This window comes from Bufo bufo, chromosome 1, assembly GCF_905171765.1.
Source record: "Bufo bufo chromosome 1, aBufBuf1.1, whole genome shotgun sequence".
In the NCBI taxonomy this organism is placed as follows: domain Eukaryota; kingdom Metazoa; phylum Chordata; class Amphibia; order Anura; family Bufonidae; genus Bufo; species Bufo bufo.
The window spans coordinates 151,499,559-151,519,545 of record NC_053389.1 but is presented as its reverse complement, the minus strand read 5'-3'; the positions used below and the strand labels follow the sequence as shown (position 1 = coordinate 151,519,545).

At 43.2% G+C, this 19,987-nt stretch overlaps 1 protein-coding gene across 5 annotated transcripts in view; it reads right to left on the bottom strand.

Moving 5' to 3' along the window:
- The window catches only part of CASZ1 (castor zinc finger 1), a 251,035-nt gene that overhangs the window by 52,646 nt on the left and 178,402 nt on the right, over window positions 1-19,987 (bottom strand). The window lies entirely within an intron of this gene.

Here is a 19,987-nt window from a genome sequence, read left to right as displayed (position 1 = left end):
GGTGGCAGGACAGTGACTACTTAACCAGTACAGCAGGTGACCTGGAGGTGGACCCACCTGGAAGATTCACAACTCTGTCAGGTTCCCTCAGCTTGCAATGCCTCAGAGTCCTGTATATGTGTGTGCTTGTTCCTCTTTACTTTGTAGAAGGCCTCGTGCGCATGGCCATATCCGTTTTTGTGGTCTGCATATCACGGATCCACAAAATATGGATACTGGCCGTGTGCATCCCACGTTTTTAAACTAGAACCGGCTATTCTTGTCTGCCAAATGGACAAGAATAGGACATGTTCTGGATTCCGCGGAACAGCCACACGGACACATTTCAGCGGACACAAAGAAATGAATGGGTGGATCGGATGCGGACCCAAACTATGGTCGTGTGCATGAGGCCTAACTGAAAGATTCATTCAGGGTTCCTCCACATGTGGTGTACTCACTGCAGATTTGCCACTGAGGACTTTTATGTATCTAATCCACAGCATCCGTAGTACAAACTAAGTGTAGAGGACATCTCATCCACAGGCCGTGGAGAAGACCTCCAGTATAAATGTACTTGCGTTGCAGGTGTTCGATCTGTAGCATGTCACTTTATGCTGCCATCCCGGAAACAGTCTCCATTTGGGCAGTTTTGGTGGCGGAGGTTAAAAGGCATATTCCGACCAAAATCACATATAAATGTGTTTGAGACCCCCACATACAGTACCTGCAATACAAAGGTCTCCAGTAAAGGAAAGGAACGCTGGTACTCCCATTCTCGCTATAGGTTCCCTATATTTATGAGCTATCAATATTTGGTGGGAATTCTCCCATAAAGAAGTTGCCTGGTATATAAAACGTTTTCAGATATCTTATGAGGGCATTCCTTGTGTCCCATTGTGGAGCTCCATCCACTAACCAGAGTGGAGTTCAGCTACAAAGAGTCTCTAAGAACACGGCATGCCAGGCATTACATGGACAGCCACTTATGTCGGTGGGTACAGCCCAATGTTCTCTTTCCCCTGGGGTGGCTCGCTGAGGAGATGAACACTGCTAGGTTCTCCCATACACTACAGCAGCAGGATAGCCATCAGCATATTTTCAGGGCACTAGCTAAAATTAAAGGTGTTATCTCATTGTCACTACATATCCCCTATCCATAGCATAGGGCATAAGTGTCTGATCAGCGAGGATCTGACTGCTGGGGACCATGCCGATTGTGAGAACGGGGGCCCATCTTCCTCTGTTTAAATGGAGTGGTGTTCACACATGCAGGCTGCTGCTCTATTCAGCTCTATGGGGCTGCTGGAGGTATGGAGGTAGCTCAGCTTGTACTAGCCTATCTCCGGCAGTCCCATGAATGTGTGTACCCCCTTCTCGTCATTGGTGTGGGCCCCAGCAATCGTACCTCCGCTAATCCCTTATCCTATGGATAGGGGATAAGTTGTCATAATGGGACAACGCCTTTTAAAGGATTGTCCAAAGTCAAAACTCTTCTAAGGATTTCTGCAAGACATTATCTCACGTCACAAACCTTGTGTTTGCAACTTTTTAAAAGCCACTTGTGCCAAATTCTGTCGCACCTGGCGTTTCTGTACCACCCTCACTACTTTCTGAAAAGTGGGCATGGCAGGTAAACATAAATCTTATAGTTACGGCTCATTCACACGAACATGTGCTGCCCGTTGCCGTATTGCGGCCCGCATTTACAGATCCGCAATACACGGGCACTGTTCCGTGTGCATTCCGCATTACGGATGCGGACCAATTCACTTCAATGGGTCCGCAAATCTGGAGATGCAAAACGGTGCAGAACGGAAGTCAAGTGAATGGGTCCGCGATCCCCATGCGGCTGGGCAATTTGCAGTCCACAGCACGGGCTTCACACGGTCGTGTGAACAAGCTCTTATTGTACTCCTACCCATTTCTTATTGGCGTAAACATGTAGTGTAGAAACTATTTTGCATATACTGTAGTGGACATGGCAAAGCTTAAAACCAAGGTAAACCTCCCCTTTAAATGGACTGATGTGCAGACCCACTGTTCCTTCCCTTGCATGTGTACAGGAAAAATATCAGCAAGCACATCTACAGAACTGCTATTCAGATACAACTGTGAATGATTAAGGTGTCACTTTACGGCAATGGTTTGCAACCAGTGGTCTACCGCCGTTGTTTATGAAAGCTTCTCAGATGCAGGGACTCGAGATTCTACATCTAAAAAACCACATTTCCTCTATATTGTATTTTTATTTATTTCCAGAATAAAAGCAGGGCCTTTAAATTCCCTCCCTGCAGCATCCCCAGACTTGAGCGCCGTTGCAGGAGTGAGAAGGGGCTTTTTCCTGCAGCCACCACAAGGGGGAGATCACTGCAAAGAGATTTTTTACAGCTGCCATTGAGTTCAGTAGCAACTGCATAAATTCCTATGCACTGTGTTCCCCCTAGTGGTCGCTGCAGACAGATAGTTTTATTATGTACTATATGAAGGGGATCAAGAGACTTAGATCTATATTGGGAAAATGTATGAATGTATTCATGTCAGTTGTATGGTGTAAATACATTGAGAAATATGGTGTTCAGAATGTGCACCATATCTATGAGGCACCTGTTCCACTTTTTGACAAAAGAGGCATAAGGGATTTAATAAAAAATAAAAAAAAAGTCATCCACTTAATAAAAACATCACAAATTTGACAGAACACTCACTGGTGGGGCCCTTTGTAAGTTCTGCTATGTAAGGGCCCCGCCATTTATATCTGTGCACCCCCCAGTAACACCGTTCACCTGACTGTTATAACGATCTACAATGCCCCAATGATAAGAACCCACGTGATGTACTGTAGAAATCCACACTGCCATGTTTCAACCATAAACATTTGCGTCCAGCGATTCTACTGTAGATTCCAAGTTTGTTTTAGACTATTTTTTCAGGGATACTGTATAGTTTAAAGAGGAACTCTAAGCCGTCTTTTATACGAGCGATGCAGATTGTGTCAGGATCTGTTCAGGAAAAAAAACTATGGTTTTCAGTGTGCGCTTTTTTCTGGCTGGATTGTGTCCGGATTACATGCATTTTTCTTGTGCATGAAGAAAAACTGAAGAATACCAATCTACATCTCCAGCAACCATCAGTGAAAAACGCATTACATCCGGATGGCTTTTGTTTTTCACTCAAGCCCCATTCACTTCGATGGAGCCAGAGCTGCGTGAAAAACCCACAATTATAAAATATGCTGTGATTTTTCCTGAACGCAAAGATGATCAGTCATAAATGATGCTCATGTACATATACCAATTGAGTGGATGGGTCAGGATTTAGTCTAGAGACTATGCATGCACTACACGTATCTGGGTGGAAAACTCGCTTGTGTGAAAGAACCCGTAGTGAAAATTAGAATTATGGAGCTCCACTGGCCTCCAAAATTTCTGAACAGAATCTGAACAGAACCATTCAAGATATACGGTACTCCACTGTTCTCTTGTAGGCCATGGATGGGGGTTCTCCTGACTATGACATCAGAGGGTCTTGTCAAGGGGTGGGAGTAATTCCTATACAAATTCCCATGTGGCTTATGACAGCTCTACTGACCAAGGGTTAGGGGCAGCACAGGCTTCAGCTGTGGTCTGCGAGAGGGCAGTAGAGGACCACCCAAACCTCGCTATTTACATAAGTGGAATCTTGAGGGCACAAGACGTTCTCCATAGACCATGCTGGCATTTTCGTCTCCTCTGTAGAGCAAGAGAGGGCAGCCTGTGACGTCAGAGACCTAACATTTTAGGCTACTTTCACACTTGCGGCAGAGAGATCCGGCAAGCAGTTCCGTCGCCGGAACTGCCTGCCGGATCAGGCAAAATGTATGCTAACTGATGGCATTAGTAAGACTGATCAGGATCCTGATCAGTCTTAAAAATGCCTGATCAGTCGAAAAAATGCATTGAAATGCCGGATCCGTCTTTCCGGTGTCATCCGGCAAAAACGGATCCGGCATTTATTTTTTCACCTTTTTTTCAGTCTGCGCATGCGCATACCGGAAGGACGGATCCGGCATTCCGGTATTCTGAATGCCGGATCCGGCACTAATACATTCCTATGGGAAAAAATGCCTGATCCGGCATTCAGGCAAGTCTTCAGTTTTTTTAGCCGGAGATAAAACCGTAGCATGCTACGGTTTTCTCTTTTGCCTGATCAGTCAAAACGACTGAACTGAAGATATCCTGATGCAAACTGAACGGATTACTCTCCATTCAGAATGCATGGGGACATACCTGATCAGTTCTTTTCCGGTATAGAGCCCCTGTGACGGAACTCTATGCCGGAAAAGAACAACGCAAGTGTGAAAGTAGCCTTACATGTAGATCTACAACCTCACTAACAATCTAGAACCGAACTCCAGGCCAGTCTCTGCATTCACATCAAACAGCTCCTGGATTTACTTTCTGAATTACGTTCATTTCTAGTGTCTCATATATGAAATAATGATTACAGATCATGTGTCAACTAGTTACCTTACTTAACAGAAAAAAAAACATATGTCAGTAGACTTCAACAGGAGCCAATTAAGGCCTCATGCACATGATAGTATGTATTTTGTGGTCCACAAAAGATACAGATGACATCCGTGTACATTCCGTATTTTGCGGAACGGAACAGCTGACCCTTCACAGAACAGTACTATCCTTGTCCGAAATGCGGACAATAATCGGACATATTCTATTTTTTTGCGGAATGGAAATACGGACATACGGAAATGGAATGCACACAAAGTAACTTGAGGTTTTTTTTTGCGGCCCCATTGAAGTGAATGGTTCCGCATACGGTCCGCAAAAAAAACCGGAACGGAAACGGAATGAAAATACGTTTGTGTGCATGAGCCCTAAGGGAGTCTTAAATACAGTGAAAGAATGGGAGTGCGGTGGAGTTTCTGGCTGCTTATGTTCTCCGCTTCTACTGCATAGGTGTAGTGTGTAATCGGCGTGTATACGCTGTGTGCACCAGTTTGTGCATGTATGTTAGCCTGTCTTTGTGTACTAAGGCGTGGCAGCGTGTTTACATAAGCGCTGTTGGCACACTGGCCTCTCCGTCTCTATAATCCTGTTAGCTGGCAGCCTCCTTTCTCTAGGCTTCTTAGTGAGTATTTGTAAACTAGATATCTAATGGAAAATTATAGGAAAATTATAGTGAAAGCCATGATGAGAAAATCAGATTACCCCCAATTCAATTCTGCCATCCCAGCCCACACAGTGCGTTCTCCATTTTTTTTCCCATAAATGCCAATGCCAGGGGTCCCTATAATCAAATAAAATTGAAAATCATCTTCCCATTAAATTCAATTAGCTGCAATTTCTAAAGCCTATCAGAGATTTTAATTACTAAATTATAAAATTCTCCAATGCTAAATTGAAGACCCGAAAAAAAACGTGCATCTTTGCTTTTCAGTGAAAAATACAGCATGAGACCTTGGATGGCTGTGTTCCTGCTTCTCCTTATCTGAATGTGACAGTGTCTCCCTGTCCTCCTGTAATTACAGCAGTCAGTGTGCCAGCTTGTAGCCTGCATGACGACATGGCGGAACCTAACCCATACCTGTTGCTTCACCTCTCTTATGTGCCCCAAGGCACAAAGCTAATTGTGACTTCATCACTGTCTATAAATATGTAGATGGGTAGTTATTTTAGCATTATCCAATCAGCTGCCTTCGCAGTTCATTGTCATAGGTGAAGAATTTCGTGGGAGGGGGTTCTGTAATGATGACTGATTGTGAGTTCCCTACTATCGCTGGTCTCGATATGTTTGTTACAGCTATTACATACACACACGGTGTTAGATCTGATGTCACTGTGACATCAGAGTTCCTATCTCAGCACACGGCGGTCTGGCTGCTAACATCATGGTAGCAAACAAGGAAATGATAAGACCCAAGGATGCACACAGTTTGTTTTCCGAAATTATCATTTCTGACAAAAGGTCAGAATTTTCTGTGGAAACTGGATGTAACATGTAATCCTACAGGAGATTAGCTGGATTAAAGCTAGGGAAATCCCATCAAATATAAAACTGGTGACATGTAAGGCTACTTTCACACCTGCGTTCAGGTGTCCGCTCGTGAGCTCCGTTTAAAGGGGCTCACGAGCGGTCCCGAACGCAGCCGTCCAGCCCTGATGCATTCTCAATGGAGGCGGATCCACTGAGAATGCATCCGCCTGCCAGCGCTCAGCCTCCGCTCCGTGAGCGGACACCTGAACGCTGCTTGCAGCGTTCGGGTGTCCGCCTGGCCGTGCGGAGGCGAACGGATCCGTCCAGACTTATAATGGAAGTCAATGGGGACGGATCCGTTTGAAGATGACACAGTATGGCTCAATTTTCAAACGGATCCGTCCCCCATTGACTTTCAATGTAAAGTCAAAACGGATCCGTTTGCATTATCATGAAACAAAAAAAAAAAATAATTTTTTTTTTTTTTGTTCATGGTAATGCAAACGGATCCGTTCTGAACGGATCCAAGCGTTTGCATTATAGGTGCGGATCCGTCCGTGCAGATACCAGACGGATCCGCACCAAACGCAGGTGTGAAAGTAGCCTAAGTCTACTTTCACATCTGCTGTTTTGTATTCCGGTTTTGAGATCCGGCAAAGGATCTCAAAACCGGAGCAAAGCGTTTCTGTTTGATTGAATGCACCAGGATGCGTTTCTATTAAATCAAAACGGAACAAACTGGATCTGGCATTAAAAATCATTGCAAATCAATGAGTGACGGATTATTCTTTTTCGGATCAGAAAAAAACGGATCCTGCACCATTGACTTACATTGTTTTTGGTGTTGGATCTGGTTTGTGTCCAGTGTACAAAACTGAACAAGCCGGAATTTATGCATACTGAATGGATTTTTCTCCAGTCAGAATGTATGGTGTTTTGCTCTGGTTATGAGATCCTTTGCCGGATCTCAAAATCGGAATACAAAACTGCAGATGTGAAAGTAGCCTAAGGCCTCTTTCACACCACCGTATGGCTTATTTCAGTGTTTTGCGGTCCGTTTTTCACGGATCCGTTGTTCCGTTTTTTGTTTTCGTTGTGTTTTCGTTTTGGTTCCATTTTTCCGTTCCGTTTTTCCGTATGGCATATACAGTATACAGTATTACATAGAAAAAATTGGGCTGGGCATAAAATTTTCAATAGATGGTTCCGCAAAAACGGAACGGATACGGAACGCAAAAAACGTTAGTGTGAACGAGCCCTAAGGAATACCAGTCATTCGAAAACCAAGTAAAACAAGGGAAGTTTTTAGAACTGGAAGATGTATAGAACTGTGATACCTTAAAAGAAATGTGTCACCAACAATTATTTCTGCCAGTTAAAACCAGATAGTGACACATCTCCTTTTTATATAAGGCTACTTTCACACTCGCATTTTGTGCGGATCCGTCATGAACAGATCCGTTCAGAACGGATCCGTTTGTATTATCTTTAACATAGCCAAGACGGATCCGTATTGAACACCGTTGAAAATCAATGGGGGGTGGATCCGTTTTCTATTGTGCCAGAGAAAACGGATCCGTCCCCATTGACTTACATTGTGTGCCAGGACGGATCTGTATGGCTCAGTTTCATCAGATCCGCAGCGTTTTGGTGTCCGTCTCCAAAGCGGAATGGAGACTGATCGGAGGCAAACTGATGCATTCTGAGCGGATCCTTTTCCATTCAAAATGCATTAAGGGCAAAACTGATCCGTTTTGGACCGCTTGTGAGAGCCCTGAACGGATCTCACAAACGGAAAGCCAAAACGCGAGTGTGAAAGTAGAATAACCTGTTTTTATTCTCTGATTGCAGATATTTTTATTCTATTCTATCAGTTAGGGCTCATCCACACAGTTTCTGGAGCAGGTTAAAAAGTTTATTAATGCAAATGTATTTCTTAGGTGAAAAAGGGACATTTAAAAAGCAAAGAGGGCCAGAAGGACTGGGGTCCAAATGAGGGACTGTCTCTCCGAAAGAGGGACACTTGAGATAAAACTGCAGTAAAGTGATCTGTACAGACCAAGAAGTGATGTCTATTATTAGGCTTAGGTCCCAGTGTGAAAATTGCAGGAATTTATGTTTTTTGTTTAAATATAGATATTGACATGGAAAATTAAAAAATAACATCACCAAAAATTCTATAAAAGCATGTTAAACATAAAAATGTGATTTAACCAATAGGTCCTGTCACCTCTCCTGACATATCCGTTTTAGTAACTACTTGCATTCCCCATGTAATAACCATTCTGGAGCATCTACTCCTATGACTCTATGTTGTGCCATTCCTTTATTATTCCCATTGGAAGCTTACAAATAAATTGCCAGCAGTCTGCAGTAAAGGTACTACTGTCTGACTCCCCAACTGGTAACACCCATCTCTGTACATTTACTGCAAGCTGCTGGCAATTCATTCATCAACTTCTGGAAGGAATAATAAAGGAATGCTTTAACATGGGGAATGCAAGTAGTTACTAAAACAGACATGTCAGTAGAGGTGACAGCTCCTCTTTAAAAGGCTGTTTGGTTTGGATATCATCTAATAATATCCCGACTCCTAGCAAATATGAGGTGAGGCATAAATGCTGTGTCCATATCTGGATGGTATGAAACTTCAGTGACTATGATGCTCAGTCTCCTTGTAAAACAACTGCACATACGGGGCACCTGTTGAAACTGATGGGTCTATGGTCTTCATGGAATAAATGTGTGGCCTTGTCTTCTGGGGGGAGGTCTCAAACAGCAGGCACGCTCCCCTTTTTCTCTAGTAAGCTTCTATGTTGAGCTACTAGACATTATAATGCATAGTAAACTGGACAAGGTCTACAATAGGAATCCATTTTAAATATTAGAAGACGGCTGAACACCAATATAACATAGCACATACAGAACATAGAACTAGAGCCAAGTCAAGTCTCTACAGCCACAGAAAACACCAAGGAAACATCCCGACAACTCTCCAGACTACAAGTCCAGTGAGTGACATATACTCATGTGTACATTGTATTGAGGACAACAACATTCTGTCACTAGATCACCACCCACCAGAATTCTACTACTATCCTCATCATCTGTACGATCCGGCTCCACCAGTCCACTGTTACCGGATTGTAATAATTGGGTGCAGAGACTGCATCTTGGAAGATGGCTTCCTCAGAGACGTGAAGAATAAACCTAGTGAGTCACTGCAAACATGTAATGTACACACCGCTGTGTACATTTGTCAGTGTGTCTTGGCTACCAAGTCAAATTGTAAAATCCTGTATATTTGATCAGCCATCCTCACCTTTCCTTTATATCATCTGCCATCTTCCTTTATGTCACAAATACGTCACCGTTTCATCTGCTCCTCTTTGCGTGGCTCCTGCTTCCACTTGGAGTTTCATCTCTCACAGTTTGGGCAGTTGCATTTGGCAACAAGCAAATAAACACACATTAATTATACTGGTAACGTTTTTTTTCCCTTCAAATAAAAATAAAACTGGTCGGACTTGATTCTCCTGTTTAAATCTTTGCCTTTCTTTCAGAATTAGTAATCAGTTTCAGTTGAAAGCTCCCAAACTTAAGTCTCTTTTGCAATAGGTCAGTTGCAAAATACCGCACAGCCTTGTGTCAGGTTTACTATTAGTTACTGGCGTCTGAATCCATTTTCACTATGATCCAAATGCAAAAGCTGAATTATAGCAATAATTGTCTGTGCGCTGCATGCAAGCTACGGGGGATTCTGGACTAGGAAGGGAACAAGTGTTCCCAACATATTACACTAGTAGCAACATAAAAGATGAGACGCTGTACCGGTGAACACTGGTGGCGTACGCGCTGAAAATCTTCTGATATGGACTTGCGTGCAAAAAATCTGCAGCATTTACAGTAGCAGCAAAGTAGATGAAATTTTATTTTGTTTTATATATATAATTTTTTTTTTTTACACTAGCAGAAGGACCCAGCTTTGCACGGGTATATTTCATTTAATGCTTGTGTGTGTTGTTAAAAGATATCAACAGTATTCCCCATAACAGGTACCTCTACAGCACCCCGTCCCTTTAACAGTGAACTCCACAGTCTCCCACCCCTTAAAGGGTTTCTATCACTTCGTTTCACCTATTTAGCTTTCAGACACTAGCGATCCGCTAGTGTCTGCTTTATCTAACCATCCTAATATAAGAGCTTATTGTCCTGCCGTTTAGCTAAAAAAATAACTTATATAGATATGCAAATGAGCCTCTAGGTGCTATGGGGGCGTGATTAGCACCTAGAGGCTCCGTCTACCTTAACAAACTGCCGCCGCCCAGCGCGTCCCTCCAGCCCGCCCATCTCCAGTTGAAGCGATCCTCTCCGTGCGCGTCTCTGTTCTGCGCATGCGCAGTGAATGTCTGATCGCTTCCCTGCTCAGACATCTCCACTGCGCCTGTTCCTCGGAGCACTATGACGTCATCGGCGCAGGCGCAGTGGAGATGTCTGAGCAGGGAAGCGATCAGACATTCACTGCGCATGCGCCGAATACGAGGAGCATCGCATTCCGGAGGAGATGGGCGGGCTAGAGGGACGCGCTGGGCGGCGGCAGTTTGTTAAGGTAGACGGAGCCTCTAGGTGCTAATCACGCCCCCATAGCACCTAGAGGCTCATTTGCATATCTATATAAGTTATTTTTTTAGCTAAACGGCAGGACAATAAGCTCTTATATTAGGATGGTTAGATAAAGCAGACACTAGCGGATCGCTAGTGTCTGAAAGCTAAATAGGTGAAACGAAGTGATAGAAACCCTCGCGTCCTGGGTGCCATAGTAACACTGAACGCATTTGGAAGACGGTTCCGTCTTCAAATGCTTTCAGTACACTTGCGTTTTTCCGGATCCGGCGTGTAATTCCGGCAAGTGGAGTACACGCCGGATCCGGACAACGCAAGTGTGAAAGAGGCCTTAATTCATAGTTTTGATGCCTTCATAGTCATGAAAATAAAGAAAACTCTTTGAATGAGAAGGTGTGTCCAAACTTTTGGTCTGTACTGTACATACATATATACGTCCTTCTTTATATATATAGATTTTGTGCCAGTCATAGAAGACCTTCAGAGGAGATTTAACTTTATATTTTTGTCATATTAGCCCCAATTAAAGGGGGAATACAGCCCCCAGTGGTTGTACAGGGCTGTACAATCTCACTACAGAGCTGATTGGGGTCTCCTAAAACCCAGCAGCTCACACAGACCCCAATCGATCATATGACCACTGGGACCAGAGCAGGAAGTGGCACCGCCGCTTCCTGATGTCTATACACGGCGTTCACGACAGTCGGCTCCCCGCAAGGATATTTTAAAACATCCGTGCACAGATGAAGGACAACCACCCGGACGTTTATAGTTGCAGGTGGTCAGGAAAGGGTTAAACATACCAGAAGAGTATGGTTCGACGATAAATTGCCATTCCCTGTAATTTCCTGTGTGTTGAGATGGGAACAGGAAGCAAAGACCAGAGGGAACCTTGTAAGGATCGGAATGACAGTGGGCCATTGGAAAGGTGAGTAATATTTATTTTATATATTTTAATCCATGTTTCCCCTTTTCTAAAAATACTTGCCTGGCAAACCTTTAACTGGGCAACCCTTTAACAGGGTATGTATGCAGCGCGGCCCAGAATTTTTATATTGATTGTCGCTGATTACTGCAGCTCCCACTGAAGTAAATGGGAGCAGTACTGCATTATCCAGCTCCGGAGCTAGTTGGGAACAGCTTCTTGGCGGTGGTGTTGAACCCCCACCGATCAGATATTGATGGCCTATCCTGAGGATAGGCCATTAGTATAAAAATCTTCGACACCTGTCTTTTACATCTCCCCCAAAAACATGTAAGTTCAGACTGTCCAAGAGCTTGTTTATTTCAGCGGGGGAATAACTTGCTGTCAAACATTTCTGGAAGCGCTTATATCCTGTGAGTCAAAAGAATGAGCCTGTTGAGATCTACTGTGCATCGCTTAGTAGGCTTTACACTTTAAGGTGCCCGTACAACATTAATAGCTGTTGATCGACTGCTCATTCAGCCAGTTAGGATCTCATCCAAGTCCCAGATGTTTTCAATGGGGAGAGAGGAGAACTTCCAGACACCTCTGGAGGTGTCTTATCTCCTGGGAGAACAAAACGATCCTTCACTGAAATTCAAAGTGCCCGATCCTTTTCTCCCTAACATAATCTGGGTAGAGTCAAGAGGCTCCCATACACGTTAGATTGTCGGTGGTCAGAGTAAGCCGATAGTAGCCTAATGTTCATGGGGTCTTCAGTCTGGAGAATTCATTGCAGATCTAATGTATATGGGGGCAAAATAGGGGGAATAAAGGAGCTCGCATGGTGGATTTCAGTGTCTAATACCGCTCTCCCCACTAAATTAAATAGTCATGTGTTTGAAGGAGTCAGATGGCTGTCACCAGCCTTTGTCTCAGCCGTATGGATGTGTCTTATGACTTTACTGCTTACACAAAGAAACTATATTATTCCCTGTATTGAATACACATTTTTATTGGAAATAGGTTATAATCAGTTTTTATCTAATAACCAAGCATATTTCCTTGCATATACAGGAATTTAATTGTATAAGGCTTCATGCACATGGCCTTGTCTGTATTTGGTCCGCAAACAACGGATCCACAAAATACGCATACCATCCATATTTTTCTAACTCCCATCAATAGAAAGAGCTGTTCTTGTCCGCAATCCGGACCAAAACAGGACATGTTCTATAATTTACGGAACAGCCACATGGATCTGCAAAAAATACAGATGTATCCATAGCAATAAATGGGTCAGTATGCTATCCACTAAAAATGCATGTAGCACACGGATGGAAAATATGGTCATGTGCATGACACCTTAGGCCGCGTTCAAATCTCCTTTTGCGGCTGCCTGGTCTGGCTCAAATGCCGGCCGGACAAAAAACAGTTGCATGCAATGGTTTTCGTCCAGCCAAAACCTGGCATTTCTCACAGTCAGACCGCATTGCAGTCAATAAGGGTCTGGCGGTGAAGTAGAGGATCCGGCATGCTGCTCTGTGCCGGAGCAGCGTGCCGGATCTCCATAACAGAGATGTGAACGTAGCTTTAGAGTGATAGTTGTGTATCAGTCCTGTTACATTTTTACCTATGGGCACAGACAAGGTAGAACCATAAATATTGGGACATCGACACAATTCTGAAACTCTATACACCACCACAATGGATTTAATATTAAACAAACAAAATGAGCTTTTACTGCAGACTGTCAGCTTTAATTTGAGGGTATTTACATCCAAATCAGGTGAACGGTGTAGGAATTACAACAGTTTGCCTCCCACTTTTTAAGGGACCAAAAGTAATGGGACATAATAATAATCATAAATCAAACTTTCACTTTTTAATACTTGGTTGCAAATCCTTTGCAGTCAATTACAGCCTGAAGTCTGGAACGCATAGACATCACCAGATGCTAGGTTTCATCCCTGGTGATGCTCTGCCAGGCCTCTACTGCAACTGTCTTCAGTTCCTGCTTGTTCTTGGGGCATTTTCCCTTCAGTTTTGTCTTCAGCAAGTGAAATGCATGCTCAATCGGATTCAGGTCAGGTGATTGACTTGGCCATTGCATAACATTCCACTTCTTTCCTTTAAAAAACTCTTTGGTTGCTTTTGCAGTATGCTTTTGGTCATTGTCCATCTGCACTGTGAAGCGCTGTCCAGTGAGTTCTAAAGCATTTGGCTGAATATGAGCAGATAATATTGCCCGAAACACTTCAGAATTCATCCTGATGAGGTGGTATGCTTAGGAGGATCATGAGCAGTTCCTTTCCTTCTCCATACTCTTCTCTTCCCATCACTCTGGTACAAGTTGATCTTGGTCTCATCTGTCCATAGGATGTTGTTCCAGAACTGTGAAGGCTTTTTTAGATGTTGTTTGGCAAACTCTAATCTGGCCTTCCTGTTTTTGAGGCTCACCAATGGTTTACATCTTGTGGTAAACCCTCTGTATTCACTCTGGTGAAGTCTTCTCTTGATTGTTGACTTTGACACACATACACCTACCTCCTGGAGAGTGTTCTTGATCTGGCCAACTGTTGTGAAGGGTGTTTTCTTCACCAGGGAAAGAATTCTTCGGTCATCCACCACAGTTGTTTTCCGTGGTCTTCTGGTGTTGCTGAGCTCACCGGTGCGTTCCTTCTTTTTAACAATGTTCCAAACAGTTGTTTTGGCCACGCCTAATGTTTTTGCTATCTCTCTGATGGGTTTGTTTTGTTTTTTCAGCCTAATGATGGCTTGCTTCACTGATAGTGACAGCTCTTTGGATCTCATCTTGAGAGTTGACAGCAACAGATTCCAAATGCAAATAGCACACTTGAAATGACCTGGACCTTTTATCTGCTCATTGTAATTGGGATAATGAGGGAATAACACACACCTGGCCATGGAACAGCTGAGAAGCAAATTGTCCCATTACTTTTGGTCCCTTAACAAGTGGGAGGCACATATGCAAACTGTTGTAATTCCTGCACCATTCACCTGATTTAGATGTAAATACCCTCAAATTAATGCTGACAGTCTGCAGTTAAAGCACATCTTGTTCGTTTCATTTCAAATCCATTGTGGTGGTGTATAGAGCCAAAAATGTTAGAATTGTGTCGATGTCCCAATATTTATGGACCTGACTGTATAAGGTCTTTGTGGTGTGCAGCGAGCTCCCGTTTGGTGTATTCATGCTCCTGAAGATCTACAGCCTTATCGCTTAAATATGCCTTGTGTCTACAATTGTTTACAAATCAAGAAAGCAAATCTAAGCACTGTCTCCTTGTGCTGAGCAAACAACGTCGCAGGACTGTCACCGTGTATGTGCGAGGCTGTATGCTTGTTTGCTACGGCACAGCAGCCGCTGGCTTTGGATTAGTCTGTGTATTCCCCCTCCTTTCTTCTGCATACTTTTTTGTTGTCTGACAAACCTCTCATATTTTCTGTGTTTAGCAGACCATGAATTAACCTTCATACCAGTTACAGGGCTATTTAGTTACTGCCGCTAGTAATCACCAAACTTTCCCTGTCTGTTGTGCCTTTCTCTAGTAAAAAATCTCAGCACATCACTGCAGAGTCGCCTAGAACATCACAACCGTACAGACGAGGCATTGGACAGCAGGTAGAGAGCTGCTAGGGCTTCTGAAACATTTGATTACCTGTAGAAGGCTATTTTGTAGCAGAAATTAAGTACTGTATATTAAAGACTGTAATCTATACACACGGGAATTTCCACACTTGAACAGGACATACGTTGAATATCACCTTTGCTTACTCTTATGGAAGGTTTTCCAATACATATAGAAACATAGCTGCACGGTTGTTTGGTGGGGATGCCTGGCTCACAGTCCACATAAGGCTACTTTCACACCTGCGTTTAGGTCGGATCCGTTCAGACGGATCCGCACCTATAATGCAAACGCTTAGATCCGTTTAGAACGGATCCGTTTGCATTACCATGAACAAAAAAAAAAAAAAAAAAAAATTTTTTTTTTTTTGTTCATGATAATGCAAACGGATCCGTTTTGACTTTACATTGAAAGTCAATGGGAGACGGATCCGTTTGAAAATTGAGCCATACTGTGTCAACTTCAAACGGATCCGTCCCCATTGACTTACATTGTAAGGCTGGACGGATCCGTTTGCCTCCGCACGGCCAGGCGGACACCTGAACGCTGCAAGCTGCGTTCAGGTGTCCGCCTGCTGAGCGGAGGACAAACGGAGCCAGACTGATGCATTCTGAGCGGATCCGCATCCGTTCGGGGCCGCTTGTGAGAGCCTTCTAACGGAACTCACAAGCGGAGCCCCGAATGCTAGTGTGAAAGTAGCCTTAATCTCAAAGATGATTGATGGGACAGTATTGTACTAATTTCAGCCATACCTATTCTGAATTAGAAGAGATTCCGGTATACATCTGGCCAATATATATGCCTCGTTCAACGGAAATGAATGGAAGTCATGGAAACCTGTAAATGAGGGCCCCGTAGCTCCTATATATTTCGGTAGAGGGTGAATATGCTTGCAAGAGCATTTCAGATGTCAGAACCTCTAATCATGATAAAGAAGGCTTAGACCATTTAGGTGCCAGGAAAGAGATAGAGTCTAGGTTTTGTGGGAATTAAGGCTGTATTAGACAGCCCGATTCTGCCGCCGATTGCCTGCTTGCTAGCGGAGACCACTGTTATTACATCCAACGATCTCCTCTACATCACAGGGAGGAGTGAGCGTTATACCATCGCTCATCCCCATGCTGTCCAGTTGTTTGCCGGCAGCAGATCGTAGTTAGACACCACGATCTGTCAAAAGATATGGATCGCCCGATGAACGAGCGTTTGCTCATTGGGTAATCGGCGGCAGTATAAGAACGCTCGTTAGTGTTGATTGGCCCGACAATTGCCTGGTGTAATACAGGCTTAAGATATTGATGAACTAACCTCTGGATAGGTCATCAATATCATATCGGTGACCATTCAACACCTGGCACATCAGCTGTTCATGACTGGCACTGGAAACCATAAAGTGAATGGAGCTGGAAGCAGAAGGCTCCGTCCACTGTGTAGTTTCTGGAGCTGCTCATTTGAATGGGAACCTTGCTGCAGTACCCCGGCAAGAACACTACACAGTGAAAACAGCCTTCTGCGTCCAACTCCTGCGTCCACTGCCTCGTTTCCAGCAGCGGCAGATGCCATGAACAGCTGATTGGTAGGAGTGCTGGGTATCGGACCGTCACCAATCTGATATTGACAATGTATCCTGGAGAGAGGTCATCAATATTTAAGTCCCAGAAAAACAGTTTAAGGTACTTTTACATGGGCTGATAATTACTTATCATTGAGCAGAGGGGAGAGCTCCATTTATATGTAGCAATCATTCCCTCTGTATGGGGCTGAGGGATCACTAATGTGATAGCTCCTACCCATACAGAGTCATTGTTGATTAATTGCAGATTCATTCATAATATGAGCCACATAAAAGATGTTATCACCCCATACATGAGAGTTTACTTGTTCACTGGGTGATCGGTGGCACATTTACATGGGGCAGTTATTAGGAACAATGACGAACGCTCATCCCTGATAATTGCCCTAATCCTTGGACCATGTAAAAAGGCCTTAAGACATTGGACCACGTTGCACATTTCCTGTCTTTTTTATAGGGTTATAGAAATCAGACGGCCCGTGGTGACATAATACAAAATTATTAGGGATGCATACAATAGATGAATACATGGTGGCAAAAACTGCTACAATTTCTAACTACATGATACTACACAAAGCATATTTGTGCATCTCATAGTGTCAACAAGAGATTTCATGCAAATCAGTAGAAACTTATAAAGGATGTTTGCAAGTTGAGATATCTGGAGTTCCTGTTTGGGTGGACAAATAATGGCATATATCAGAACTTCAGCAGCCAGGTGTCCACAATACTTGGGTGGTTTACAGAGAGCTTTTCTGCTGGACCATTTAGCTTGTTAAAACTACTTGCAGAGGAACACAGCTGACATAAACCATTCTACCAGAATATGCTGCTGCACTGAAATATATACAGTGCCTTGAAAAAGTATTTATACCCCTTCAACTTTTTCACATTTTTTCATGTTACATTCTTAAATGTATCTTATTGGGATTTTATGTGATAGACGAACAGAAAGTAGCAAGTGTGTGAAGTGAAAAGAAAATAATACATGGTTTTCAAACTTTTTAATATATAAAAATCAGAAAAGTGCGGCGTGCATTTGTATTCAGACCCCCTGTACTCTGATACCCCTAAATAAAATCAGTGTGACCAATTGCCTTCAAAAGTCACCTCATTAGTAAATAGAGTCCACCTGTTTGTAATTTATTCTCAGTATAACTACAGCTGTTCTGTGAAGGCCTCAGAGGTTTGTTAGAGAACATTAGTAATCAAACAGTATCATAAAAACCAAGGAACACACCAGACAGGTCAGGGATAAGGTTGTGGAGAATTGCAAAGTAAGGTTAGGTTATAAAAAAAGATCCTAAGCTCTGAACATTTCACGGAGCACTGTTCAATCGGTCATCTGAAAATGGAAGGAGTAGGGCACAACTGCAAACCTACAAAGACATGGAAGTCCACCTAAATTCACAACCCAGGCAAGGAGAGCACTATCAGAAAAGTGGGCTTACTGCTTGGCCAGGATTAGGACAGATATACAAACTGTGACTTTTTTAAGTTTTGATAACTTTTTATGCAGTCTGACTCCTGCAGGTGGTGGTGAATTGAAGAAACATCTCTACACATGCCGTATTTAAAGATGTGACAACTTTCCACCCCACAGTGTCCCACAATAAAGAGTTTTGTTACAGTAACTACATGTCACCCTACTTCCTGAAAGTACAGATCTTTTTTATAGGAAACAAGCTGTACTTTACTGACCCCACCAGAGGAAAGTGGGTCACCATATATTACCAGGCCAAACACTGTGCACAGCTTCCATGAGTGCACTCTGTTTATTCAAAGACACACACACAGCATGATGCTGTCTCATTAAGGCAACTTATTGTTCCTCCTACTCTACCGTAATGTGTGGACTCTAAGGCTCCCTCTTACAAGTGCAGGCTACCCGGCCTACAGCTCATAACAATGTAGATTAGGTCTCTGTGATCTTACACTGTGGCATCTATGCATCAGTAAAAAAACGGCCTCCGGGTCATGTACTAACAGCCAAGTAACCCTGGACAGCAGCTACTGATGGGGGATTACCTAGCTGATAAATGAGAGCAGGAGATCCTACTCTACAGCTTGTAGTATGTTAGCCAGAAGAGTGTAGGTACGAGCTATGGTGGGCTTACATGGCCCAATTATAGGGCAGATTATTGGGGACAAAAGCTCGTTCGCGATAATCTGTCCATCTAAAGGTGTTCATAGGGTCATTTATGCAACTAGAAACAATGCAGCTGTATGAGGACAGGTGCGAGCAGTAGCCACCGCTCGTTCTCATACTATCGAGGTGATCGCTGCATGCAAATACTTTTTCATTTTTTCATCTCTGGGTTTCAAAAGCTAGAACTTTAAAATTTTCCATTGACATAGCCGTTTACAAGATTGTTTTATTCAGGATTAGTTGTATTTTTTTAATGCCACCATTTTGGGAGTGCCTCTAATGTATAACATTTCAAAACACATTTATTTTGGCAGGGCAGTGTGAAAAAAACACAACTGTGCCTTTGTTTATATGGGTTTTTTTTGTTTGTTTTTTTACAAAGTTCACTGCACAGTAAAAATAACATTAACCTAATTCCGTGGATCAGTACGATTAATGAGATATCTTTACTTCGACATACTGAGATAGCCATAAATTATTCTGCCAGCGGAGCTGCGCAAGGTGAAACTTAAATTTTTACTAATACCATTTTGGGATACATGCAATCTTTCGATCATTTTTACTCAATTTTGCTTGTGAGGGGAGGTGAACAAAAACTCCCAGTTGTAGCAATGGGAGATTTTTTTTTGGGGGGGGGGGGGGGAGGGGCATATTTTTTAAAACTTTAACTGTTCTTTTAACATTTTTAGTCCCTGCGATTGATGACTTTACACGCTAATACAGTTCTTTTGTATTAGAGCATATATGTGAGAATTTTCACAGGCACTCTACTACATTCTGGCAGAGGTTGGATTACGACAGGCCTACGGGCCCTCAGAAGGCCTTTGGCTGACATCACAGCTACTCAGCACCCCAAGATTGCCCCTTATATGCCTTGGTCAGTAATGACTGCAGAATCTGAGGGATTAAACTGCTGGGATCAGAGGTATCTCTCATCCTGGCAGTGAGGGCACAGCGTCAGCTGTATAATACAGCTGTCACTCACAATATATTGTGCCACTGCTATGACGTACTATCACTACGGCACGTCACTGAGTGTGGAGGTATTAAACCCCTCTCTGCCTCAGAATAATTGCAAACACCTATCTATTTACTAACTGCTTCACATACTTCATTCTTTTCACCATCACTTT